Source organism: Capsicum annuum, chromosome 5, assembly GCF_002878395.1.
Source record: "Capsicum annuum cultivar UCD-10X-F1 chromosome 5, UCD10Xv1.1, whole genome shotgun sequence".
In the NCBI taxonomy this organism is placed as follows: Eukaryota; Viridiplantae; Streptophyta; class Magnoliopsida; order Solanales; family Solanaceae; genus Capsicum; species Capsicum annuum.
In genome coordinates this window covers 177,702,466-177,715,409 of record NC_061115.1, presented here as the reverse complement: position 1 = coordinate 177,715,409, position 12,944 = coordinate 177,702,466, and positions in this window count along the sequence as shown.

The window sequence follows — 12,944 nt, the reverse complement described above, 5'->3', positions numbered from 1 at the left end:
TATTATTGATCTATATAACTCTTCATGTTTTGTGGACTATTTTATAGTAGGTTTCCTTTGAAGTGACCAATTGAATGAGGTGAAGCCGTGAATTTATGGACAAAGTCCTCTCAAGATGGAGAGAATGATACGGGAATAATCATGGATATGGACTTAGGAGAGTGGTGTTGGACTTGAGCCTTGGCATGTGCAATTGAAGTTTAAAAGAGGCCCAAAATACACCTAAATCAGCCCATAAATTACACTAGATGGGTGCCCACTTTTTGAAGGGCCTTTTGGTTATTTTAACTTATATTTTGTAATAGCTATAAAAGGAACATTGTATAGTTTTTAGTTTATTTTTTGGATGATATTTGGGAGTCTTGTAAGACTTGTAACAAGCTCTCTCTCTAGTGAGAAGAGTGACCACCGAAACTAGGATACAACAATAGGGTGAATTCTGTTTTGTTGTTGCTTGCTTGGAAACGTTGATGCTAGAGAGGTGGAATCCGATCTTGTGTCATGTAAGAGATAGTTTATTTTTGTGTGTAATTTTAAGGGTCTAAGAGTGTCCATTCTTGGGTTCTGAAGATTATACCTTCACGTGGCCTATCTATCAATCAATTTACCTTCTTGTAATCTTGTTTAGTGTTTGTGTTATAATCTTGTGTTCTTGTTGTTATTGTTAAATCCGAATCTTGTGTCTTCTTGTTCATCATATTATGTTGTTAATATAGTTTGTTGTCCGCTGATTTGGTGTAATAAATACCTTTTTATGTTCTTGTTATTGTGTTCTTAGGAAGCCGAGACTTGGTCTTCAAAAGGGTTCACAGATTTTTTCTATTTTGTAGACTGTTTTTTGGACTAATTTTGGTGTTCCCTTGTTTGTCCCATATCACCAGGTCATCATGATCACTTGACTTTCTTTGCCTGTTTTGGGTGTGTGGGGTGCTTTTTCTTGGGTTAGAATAGGTATAACTTGAGAAGGAGAAGGAGGATAACATTTTAATCTATTAACTATGGGAAACTCCCTCCAACCAAAACAAACAGGTATGCCACAGTAATTTCTCCATACCCCATCTATCTTATCTTTATTTTCATACATAAACCTATGCTTGAGAAGATCATATGCCGTTTTCATTCGAAAACGAGCATTATTGTCCTAGGCAAATCAAGATATTGCTCAAAGCAGCTATCCATGAAAAAAGCTTCCAAATTTTATTCTCGAAGTATTTTTCTAAAGGCGTCAAAAGATTTTTCTATGGCTGACTTAATTACGAAATCACCCATTAAATCTATGGCATCATCGCACTGCATTCTCACAGGATAACTATTAATGCTGAAGGTGTTGACTAACTCTTCAGTGGAAGGGCTATTAGCATTTGGATCATCTCTTTTGAAATATTTCTCCTCCCCATGTTCATTATCTTTTGCTTCTGATTGAGATAACGCTTGTAAAACAAGTTCATAGAGTGGTAGATATAGCCTAGCTGCTTCACTTGTTCCTTTACTTGAACTTAATTTGGTTTCTTTTCTTTTAGGAGCCAGATAATCTAAAAATAACAGGAACATAAAATAGATTATAATTGATTAATGCATCATTTGAAAAAGATAACAGTGTATCTGACATGTACAACAGTAAAATAACAGTTTCAATAGATCACACATCTGTTGCACCAGGTAGGTTATCTGTTGCAACATATAACTAACCTGTTGCAATGAATGAGTAATTTATTGCAATAGTAAAAATAAATTAGTTATTTATTAAAACAGATCGCTCATTTGTTGTACTAGGTAGGTTATCTATTGCAACATATAAGTAATTCGTTAGAAATGGTAAAAATATATCACTCATCTGTTGCACCAGGTAAGTTATCTGTTGCAACATATAACCAACCTGTTGCAACGGATGAGAAATTCATTGGAAACAATAAAAACAGATCACTCATCTGTTACCAAATGAGTTATCTATTGGAACTGTTATCAACTGTCAATATTGTTTAGGTTTCTTCCAAACAGAAGAGTCGTCTGTCGCAACAGATAAATGATCTGTTAGATTATTCATCTGTTGCATCAGATTTTCATCTATTGCATCAGATGGTTCATTTGTTGCATCAAATGGTTCATGTGTTGCATCGGATGGTTCATCTGTTTCATCAGATGGTACATCTGTTGCAGAAAAAATTAGTACCAGAATTTTTTTCAATAAAACAACAACACTATCACCGTTTAATATCAAATACACCATTTTTACCAAGAAAAATAACAAATCAACTCAACAACCAACACAACACACACTAAGAACATCAATGGTGATAAAAAATTACGAACATTGTTATTTTGCGTTTGTACAAACACAAACAATAAAAATTAAACTTCAAAAAACTCAACGGACACCAACAAATCGAATCAATAGTTCGACAACAAGAACTACAATAACAATAAAAAATTATATTTCACCGCGGAAAGAGTAGAGAAGAAATGTCAGAAATTAGGGTTTTGTTCAGTCCACATTTCAAATTTAAGCAAGAAATATTGAAATTGTTAACCAATACTAGAAGAGAAGTTGACTCAAGTTCCTTTATTTCTTCATAACTAAAAAGGAATAATTTTTTACCTGTGAAAGAATAAATGGGATGACGAAGAACTCAAAGTTGTTGTCGCCGGAGAACACTGTTGTCACGTCGATTGACGGTTAAAAGTCGAAAAGGAACTCATCCAACTATTTTTCGCTGGAGGTTGAAGTCTCCGGGGATTGAAGGGAGAAATTTTGAAGAACTGTTGGTTGGAGGAGACAGAGAGGAGAGAGACAGTTGATGATTTGGAGATGAGAGGGGTGTGGGTTGATTTGTATTTTTAAAAAGATTAGAAACTTTTGAAAATATTAATCAAGTCCACAATTAACTTAATCAAGTTTTCTAATTATGTTTGACTCTTTAAATTAGTTAATGTCACCAATACTTCACTCAAGATTTAAATGACACCTTTCCTTCAATTTTCTCAAGGTTCTTACACTATGGTGCCTTATAAGTTTGGTCATGCTATCATCCTAAAGAGCTAAATTTTCCAGACGCATCGTCTCTTACACTGGGTGATCTAAAGCTGCCTGACCATTATGCTATCTTTTATTACAAGAATCACAAGATCTCTATGCTTTCGCGATGTGGTCCACTACTCCACTAGGTTTTCCGAAATAGTTCAAGGTTTTAAAAGAACGAATATCTTCGTTTTTTGGGGTGAAGTTATTATTGCTTCAGTTCTGATTTATGTGACAATTATTTTCTTTCATTTGTGCATCCTTTTTAGAACAATCCATTATATGTTTTTAAAAATTAATTATAATTTTTTATTTTACCCTAACTAGAAAACTTTTATGGTCATAGTAATGTTATAAGAACACCATAGCTGTGACGCTGAAGGATGGTCCGTCCATCACCATTTATTAAAAAATTATATTATGTATATAGATAAAGTCAAAACTAGATATTATATACGAGTTTCGGTAGCTTTTATCCAAAACTTTTCAATAAAAATTATTAACTAAATATACTCAAACTAAATTTAAAAGTCATCTAGTAAGATCTGATGTGTGTGTTCTAGAATTTATAATCTATAAAATCACATCTTTGACTAATGCATATATATTGTATTAATACTAGATCTTTATAGAAACAAGAGAATTTTTTTCTAAACATTTTGTAATCAATCATTTATTACCTGGAGTAATGTGCAGTATTTCATAGCTATAAGTAAGAATTACTGAAAAAGATAAGAGAAGAATATGGCATTTCCCCTGCCTTCTAAGTCGCAGGGTTAAAATTAAAAAAAATATATATTTATTATTTTCTTGATGTTTTCTCACATTATTTTTTTTTTGTGTTTCCTAAGGTATTCCCACAACCAGCAGCCGTGAGACTAATCCTCTGTTCATCGGTCAACGCATTTTACGGTAGAAAACTGGCCACAGAGTTTGCTCCATTCGCCAGAGGCTGGGATCGAACCCCCGACCTCTTGCTTAAGGGACATAGCGATGGACCACTATGCCAACTCTGGTGGTTTTCTCACATTATTGATAAAATTCTCTCGAGAAGTATTTGAACAAAATTTTTAGTAATATTGATAGTTACTTTTGGTGGTTTAAATAGAGAGATTAATAGTTAACTATTGCACCATAATCCACCAACAAGGAAGCCGATGGTGTTGTCCCGTAGTTCTCCATTACGTGGAGATAATTTTTAAAGCTGAAACTTATTTAATTGATGGTTTCTCACATTTCATCTCTATATTATATTAAATCAAATATTAGTGATGGCATATATATTGACTTGGACAAGACAGTACGAATAATCTCAAGTTGATAACGGGTAACTCAGAAGATTAATTTTAAGTCACTGCCTCAAGAGCTACCTATGAGATCTAGAAAAAGAAAAATGCATAAAATCTATCAAAGGAGCTATGTTTCCTTGAAGTTTGTCAGAACTTTCATCACTTATGATTTTTCAATTTTCAAATTCCGAATATCTGCATGTCAACCATTTTTATATGTGAGATGGAGGGTAACCTTGGCGTTGAGCCACTTTATTATAGGTTGCTAACTTTTCGGACTCGATACAGTTATCATGATTTATTAGTCATGTCTATGATTTATTAGTCATGTCTTATGGATTGACCAATTCCCCTCCTCGCTTTGTCGATATAACGCATCTCACGGACCGTCGTACTAAAGGCTTGTGACAACACTTTTATCGAACTAAGGGATCATTTGATTGGGAAACAAGTTATCTTGGGATTAGCTATCTTAGGATTAGTCATCCCACCTAAAGGTGGGATAAAATTAATTCCGAATGAGTTATCTCATGCATTTTGTTTCAACCAAACATAGGATAAGCTCATCCTAAAATTAATCCCATTCTTTGTACCAAACGAGCCTCTAAGTTCATAAAATTCAAATATTTTAAGACAAAAATTAACTTTATCGTGATTACGTTCTGTTATTTATGGGTACACGAGAATCTGTATTTTGACAACAACAACTTCAATACAAGTTCAAGTATAAAACAAGAACACTTATGAAGTTATGCAACACCTTCAACACAAGATCAAAATGACCTCTCAAAGAAGTGTGTTATTTTTTTGAAAATTAGATGAAACAGAAAAAGACCAAGTCCTCAGAATTCACGGAGTTTTTTTAAGGAAATAATTCCCCTCAAGTACCCGAGGTTGCGGAATTTTCCTCCTAGGATAAAATGACCTAACAATCCGACTGTAGTGGTACCTCAAACCGGATTCTCTTCGAACTCACTCAGCGATTAGATGATCACACAGTATTTCAGAAAGCAAGAAGTGTTTCAATGCAGGGAAATTTTCATTTTTTAAATCTGTGAAAAAATGCAGGTTTATATAGCCATTAGGTGCCCCTTCCGAAAGGCAACGATGGTCCACCGGAAAGGTGTATCCTTTTTGAACAGTCATATTTGTTCATCAGAAAGTGTGTGTCTTTTCCAAACAGCCAAAACCATCCAAACATTCATACCTTTTCCTGAAAGAGTGTGTCTTTTACTCAAAAAGTTGTGTCTTTTCAAGCAGCCGCAACTATCATTACTCCACATTAATGGTTCTTGCCTCACTTACCATGTGGAGTAAGTTTTTCTTAATATAAACACTTGAAAGTTTCCTTCTCTCACAAATGTGGGAGAATTAGCAGACTTTCCCATTTTTTGAGTATACTTTCCATTTTGAGTGTATCTAAAATTTTTCCCTCCACTTGATTTCCTCTCTTTTGCATTCACACTTTAATCTTGAACAAAACAATCCCCCACATGAATGGGAAATTACTAATTTTTCATAAAACTTTATGGACTAGTATATGATCATCAAGCAAAGACTGATTGCATCTGGATAAGTAGGTTTTCCTTTTAACTTTTCATAGTGAACATGCATCGGATGCACTCGGTCAATCGATAGATTTGATATCTTTAAACCGTCGAGCTTTAATGTACACCTAGAAAACACATGTCACACAACCAGCCTTTTACCACTTATGGTTCTCACATTTTTGTTTGTTTCAGCCATGAACACGTCCCGGTCTCATGAGAGCTTAAAGAAAAGGCCTTTACTAACATTCTCTTTGATGCGGCTTCCACTTTTCCTTCACATAGGTGATTTCTAAACGTTTAATCCTATAGATTAAACTATTTGGTCAAATCTGCCAAACTTAGATAATCATTAAAATACTTCACTCCATAAGCCTTATCCTTGTTTACTAAACATTGTCTACATCACGAGAATGCATTAGGTGTATTGATAATGTTTAACCTGTCAGACACAACTTTGTTTGATATCCTTAAATCTAGATCTTGGGATATCCAGTCTGCTAGGTAGAGTTACCGCCATGCTGACTTGTCCTAGGCCGTAAACCCATTCCCTTGGATGTCCTCTCAACTACTTCTCTAGATAGGCCTTTTGTAAGTGGATCCGACGTATTATCCTTTGACTTCACATAGTCAACAATGATAATTTCACTAAAGAGAAGTTCTCTACCGGTATTATATCTCTATCTTATGTGACGAGATTTACCATTGTACATCATGCTTCCTTCCCTACCTATTATAGCTTGACTATCACAGTGTATACATACTGGTGCCAATGGTTTGGTCCAATAAGGAATATCTTTCAAGAAATTTCGGAGCAATAAATATCTGTTTGGATGATTTCCAAGAGACTACTCCTCCACCTATAGTAAATACATATCCACTCGTGGATTTTACTTCATTCGATCCGGTGATCAAATTTGTATCACTATATCCTTCAAGTACCGCAAAATATTTATTATAATGCAAAACATAATCTTGAGTGTATTTAAGATACCCCAAAACTCTTTTTCATTTCCATCCAATGAGTTTTATTAGGATTACTCGTGTACTAACTCAACTTACTAATAGCGCATGCTATGTCTGATCGTGTACATTTTATTATATACATTAAACATCCCAACACTCTTGCTTACTCCAAATGTGAGTCACTTTCACCTTCATTCTTTTGAAGTACAAAAATCATGTCCAATAAAGTCTTGGCAATAACAAATTCTAAATACTTAAATTTGTCAAGTACCTTTTCAATGTAATGAGACTGTGATAATGCCAACCCTTGTAGAGTTCTATGGATTCTTATTCCTAAGATCACATTCGCAACTCCAAGCTCTTTCATATCAAACTTGCCCTCGAGCAGTATTTCATAGCATTTATGTCAGAAATATTTCTACTAATGATCAACATATCATACCTTATTTTCTTTTCCTGGAACCACGAAACCCTCAGGCTATTCCATGTAAATTTCTTTCTCCAATTCTCCATTTAGAAATGTTGTTTTCATATCTATTTGATGGATTTCAAGACCATATACCAGTGCCAAGGTAATTAACATCCGAATTGACGTTATCCGAATTATAGGCGAGTATGTATCAAAGTAATCAAAGCCTTCTTTCTGTTTGAATCCTTTTGCTATAAGTTTTGCCTTGTATTTGTCAATAGTACCACCCGCTTTCATTTTCCTTTTGAAGATCCATGTAGAATCTAAAGGTTTATTTCCTGGAGGAAGATCAACCAACTCCCACATATGGTTGATTAAGATTGAATCAATCTCACTATTGACTACCTCTTTACAAAAGGATGAGTCAGAAGATGTCATCACTTTTTTAAATGTTTGAGGCTCATTTTCTAAGAGAATGTTACAAAATCCGATCCAAATGAAATTGACGTTCTTTTACATATACTACATCTTTGATTCTCATCATTATGTACATCCTCACTTAGTTCATCTCGAGGTTGTTTAAAGCCCTACTAGACTATTCATGTCTAGTTTTATACGAATAAATGCGTTCAAAGAATTTAGCATTATCTAATTCAATTTCCATATTTTCATTGATATCCAAATGTTCATATTTATGAACCAAAAACTGACATGCTTCACTAATTTTAGCATATCCTATGAACACGCAGTCTACCGTCTTAGGTCCTATCTTTACCCTTTTAGATAGGAATTGGACCTTCACTAGACACCCCCACACTTTGAAATATTTCAAGTTGAGTTTCCTTCTTTTCATTTTTCATATGGAATTGATTGTGTCTTACTATAGAGAACTCTATTGAGTATTCGGTTAGGTTTAAGGATAGCTTCCTCCCACAAATTTTGCGATAAACCTGAATTTATAAGTAAGACATTCACTATTTCCTTCAAGTTTTGATTTTTCTTTCTGCAATTCCATTAGATTGAGGTTAATACGGGGATATAGTTTGATGGACAATTCCATTCTCTACACATATTTCTGCAAAGGGAGATTCATATTCTCCGCCCCTATCAATTCTTATAGTTTTGATCTTTCTCTCTAACTGATTTTCAACTTCTCTTTTATATTGTCGAAACACATCTAGTACTTCATCCTTATTGTTTAGCAACTAGACATAACAATATCTAGTGCAATTGTCAATAAAAGTTATAAAATACTTTTTTCCACCACGAGATAGTGTTGACCTCATATCATAAATGTTAATGTGGATTAAGTTTAAGGGATTTGAATTCCTTTCAACGGACTTATACAGATGCTTAGCATACTTTGATTCCACACACATTTAATATTTTGATTTATTGCACTTAAAATTTGGCAAAACTTCTAAGTTAATCAGTTTTTGTAATGTTTTGTAATTGACATGTCCGAATCGTTCATGCCACAAATCATTAGACTCAAGCAAGTAAGAAGAAACTGAACTTTTATTGATTTCAACATTCATTACATTCTTTTTGAATAGGCCCTCAGTGAGGTAGCCTTTTTCTATGTACACTTCTCCTTTACTAAGTACAATTTTTTGGGAAACAAATACACATTTGAATTCTTTTTTGTCAAGAAGTGATATAGAAATCAAGTTCTTTCATAACTCCGATACATACAGGACATTGTTCAGAGTTAACACTTTGCCTGATGTCATTTTCAGGCAGACTTTTCTTGTTCCTTCAACCTTTGCAGTTGCGGAGTTGGCCATATATATCTTCTCTTCACCTTGAGCCAAATCAAAAGCAGCAAACAACTCCTTATTTGCGCAAATGTGGTGGGTGGCACCGGAATCCATCCACCACTCTCGAGAATTTCCCATCAAGTTGCATTCAGAAAACATGACACACGGATTATCCATTTCTTTCTTTTATTCAGCCATATTTTCTTGGTCCATCTTTTTTCCTTTCTTTGGGGTACAATAATCCGTTGACTTGTGGCCAATCTTACCATAGTTAAAGAATTTTCCCTTGAATTTCTTTTTAGGTTGATTGCTTTTCTGTCCAGCTTTTTTTCACTTTTTGGAGTTGTTGTGGTCGTCTTTTACAATATTTGCTCCACTTATTACAGAGTTTCTTTTCGACCTTCTTTTTGCAACTTTGTTGTCTTCTTCAATGCGCATTCTTACTATAAGATCTTCGACTGTCATCTCCTTTCGCTTATGTTTCAAGTAGTTCTTGAAGTCCTTCTACAGAAGTGGTAACTTCTCTATTATCATCGCGATTTGAAATGTCTCGTTCACGATCAAACCTACAATAAAGTTTATGTGAACATTAAGAATATTTTTAATATATTTAACTAAGGTATTCATCAAAATCATACCTTCCGCGAGGAGATAGTGGATGATCACTTGTAGTTCCTGGATGAGATACAATAAACTTGCTATTAATCATTTTAAACTCAAGAAATCTTACAACGAAGAACTTCTTGGTTCTAGCATCCTCAGTCTTGTATTTTCTTTCCAGCGTACCCCACAACTCTTTTGCCGTCTTCATTCTACTGTACACATTGTATAGTTCATCTTGGAGGCCATTTAGAATGTAATTCCTACATAGGAAATTAAAGTGTTTCCACGCCTCCATAACGACAAATTTATCTTGGTCCGAAGTTCTCTCGGGAACTTCTGGAGCTTTTTCAGATGTGAATATTTGAAGACATAAAGTTGTAAGATAGAAGAACATCTTCTGTTGCCACCTTTTGAAATCAACACCCGTGAATTTTTCAGGTTTTTCCGCTGGTGCCATTGCCTGTAGAGTACTCGTATAACTCATTGTGGCTGCCACAGTCGTTGCAACATCATTTACTTGACTGTCAGAAGTCATTTTCCTGTCACAACAAGACAGTAAATTTAGCATATCAAAATACTACTTATAAAGTTGTAGCAATTTTAAACACTCCTTGTTTCTAGTTTAACGTTGAAATTTTTATGAATTTTAATCATCATCCGAGTGATCTTCAACTTGTGATGAAGATTTTATTTCTTCAAACCACTAACTAAGTTCAAACGATGTAGAAAGCTTAAAGCTTTATCCTCCAAAAACCAAGCAATACAGATTCTGAAAATTAGTTATTTCCTTAAGATTGTTGTTTATGGGTACACGAGAATCTGTATTCTGACAACAACAGCTTCAACACAAGTTTAAGTATAAAACAAAAGCACTTATGAAGTTATGCAACACCTTCAACACAAGATCAAAATGACCTCTCAAAGAATTGTGTTTTTTCAGAAAATTAGTTAAAATAGAAAAAGTTTGTCCTCCGAATTCACAGAGTATCCTTAAGGAAATAATTCCTCTCAAGTACTCGAGGTTGCAAAACTTTACTCCTACGATAAAATGGATTAACAATCCGATTGTAGTGGTACCTCAAACGATCGAATTCTTTTCGAACTCACTCAACGATTAGATGATCACAAAGAGTATTTCAAAAAGCAAGAAGTGTTTCAATGCAGGAAAATTTTTATTTTTTAAACCTGTGGAAAAATGCAGGTTTATATAGCCATTAGGTGCCTCTTTCAAAAGGTGTCAATGGTTCACCGGAAAGGTGCATCCTGTCTGAACAGTCATGTCTGTTCATCAGAAAGTGTATGTTTTTTTTAAACAGTCACAACCATCCAAATATTCATACCTTTTGCTGAAACAGTGTGTCTTTTACTCAAAGAGTTGTATCTTTTCGAGCAGACGCAACTATTATTTCTGCATGCAGAAGCATACACATTAATGGAGTTTCAAAAACTACAAAAAAAAACTGGTTACGTTTTTCCTTTGGTTTCTTGGACTGTTCAAATAAATTTTGTCCAAAAAAATAGATCTCATCGATCGATTATTTGAAAAATCCGAATCTGAATCCAAAGTCGAAGCCAAATCTAAATCCGAAGCCAAATCTGAAGCCCAAGACAATTATTTTTTAAATCTGTAGAAAAATACAGGTTTATATAGCTATTAGGTGCCCCTTTCGAAAGGTGGCAATGGTTTACCAAAAAGTTGTGTCCTTTCTGAACAGTCATGTCTGTTCATCAGAAAGTGTGTGTCTTTTACGAACAACCACAACCATCCTAACAATCATATCTTTTCCTGAAATAGTGTATTTTTACTCGAAGAGTTGTGTCTTTTCAAGCAGCCGCAATTATCGTTTCTGCATGTAGAAGCATGCACGTTAATGGAGGTTCAAAAACTACAAATAAAATTGGTTGTTGGTTTCTCGGACTGTTCAAATAAATTTTATCCAAGAAAATAGATCTCATTGATAAATCATTTGACGAAGCCGAAGTCTGACCCGAGCGAGTGACGACGATGCGAGGCACCTCTTGGTTCTTGCCTCACTTACCATGTGGAGTAAGTATTCCTTAATATAAACACTTGAAAGTTTCTTTCTCCCACCAATGTGGGAGATATAGTAGACTTTTCTATTTTTTTGAGTACACTTTTTATTTTGAGTGTTATCTCAAATTTTTTGATAAATTCGAAGCCAAAGCTGAGCGATAAGGACGGCGACGGCGCGAGGTACCTTTTGGTTCTTGCCTCACTTACCATATGGGGTAAGTGTTCCTTAATATAAATGCTTGAAAGTTTCCTCCTCCCACCAATGTAGGAGAATTTGTAGACTTTTCAATTTTTCTTAGTACACTTTCCATTTTGAGTGTTATCTCAATTTTTTTCCCTCCACTTGGTTCCCTCCATTTTTTATTCATACTTTAATCTTAAACCCAACACGTTCATGTTAAAATTTACAAGTTTAAAAAATTTCTATAAACAAAAAATATTATAAAGATGTGCTTAAAGCCACAAATTTTATAAAATTAATGTTACTATTTTTCTTAATTTTTTAAATAATTGATAATATATCCAAGGACGGCTCAACGAATTTGATGACCTAAAGCCACATTTCATTAAGAGGTTTCAAGTATATTTAATAAAATTAGTTTTTTATGTGCATCTCAGGTGGATTTCATGTGCATACATGCGACTTACATACGTACATAATTATGTGCATCTCGTGTCATACGTACATCTTGTTATTGATAAAAATATTTTAAAATCACGGATATTATCTTAAACATGTGTATAGATAAAATATCATTGTGAACTATCTTCTAACTTAATTTAATATTTTTTTTAAAAAAAATAAAAATCTAAAAACAAAAATTTACTTTTAGATATTACATAAATAAATTAAAACACAAAAATATCCAACAAACAAGCTCAGACATCTTGTAAATAAGTAGGTTTTGTAAAGTTCACATCATATCAGTTCTATCGCCAGCTAATTAATTTCCTTAAAACTCTTAGAAGTTGACATCATTTTGTTTTGGTACTGCCCTTCTCCCACAGGCCAACCTTGTTTTACAATGATGTAACACGTACGTGGATTGTGGCGAAAATATTTAGATATAAAGACAAACTGGTTCAGTGGGCCCTTGTACTATGTTTGTTTTGTATTGTGGATACTCCTACTTACATGTTTATCTTCTAGACCCTTAAACACACTAAAAAATAATATTTTAAATACTTTTTTGGCGAGTGTAACACACTCTCTCCACATCAGCTTCCACGTCATTTTAAATACTATATTAAATTTCACATCATTTTTAAAATGCCACATAAGAAATTAAATATTAAAAATATAAAAAATTTAAATTGAG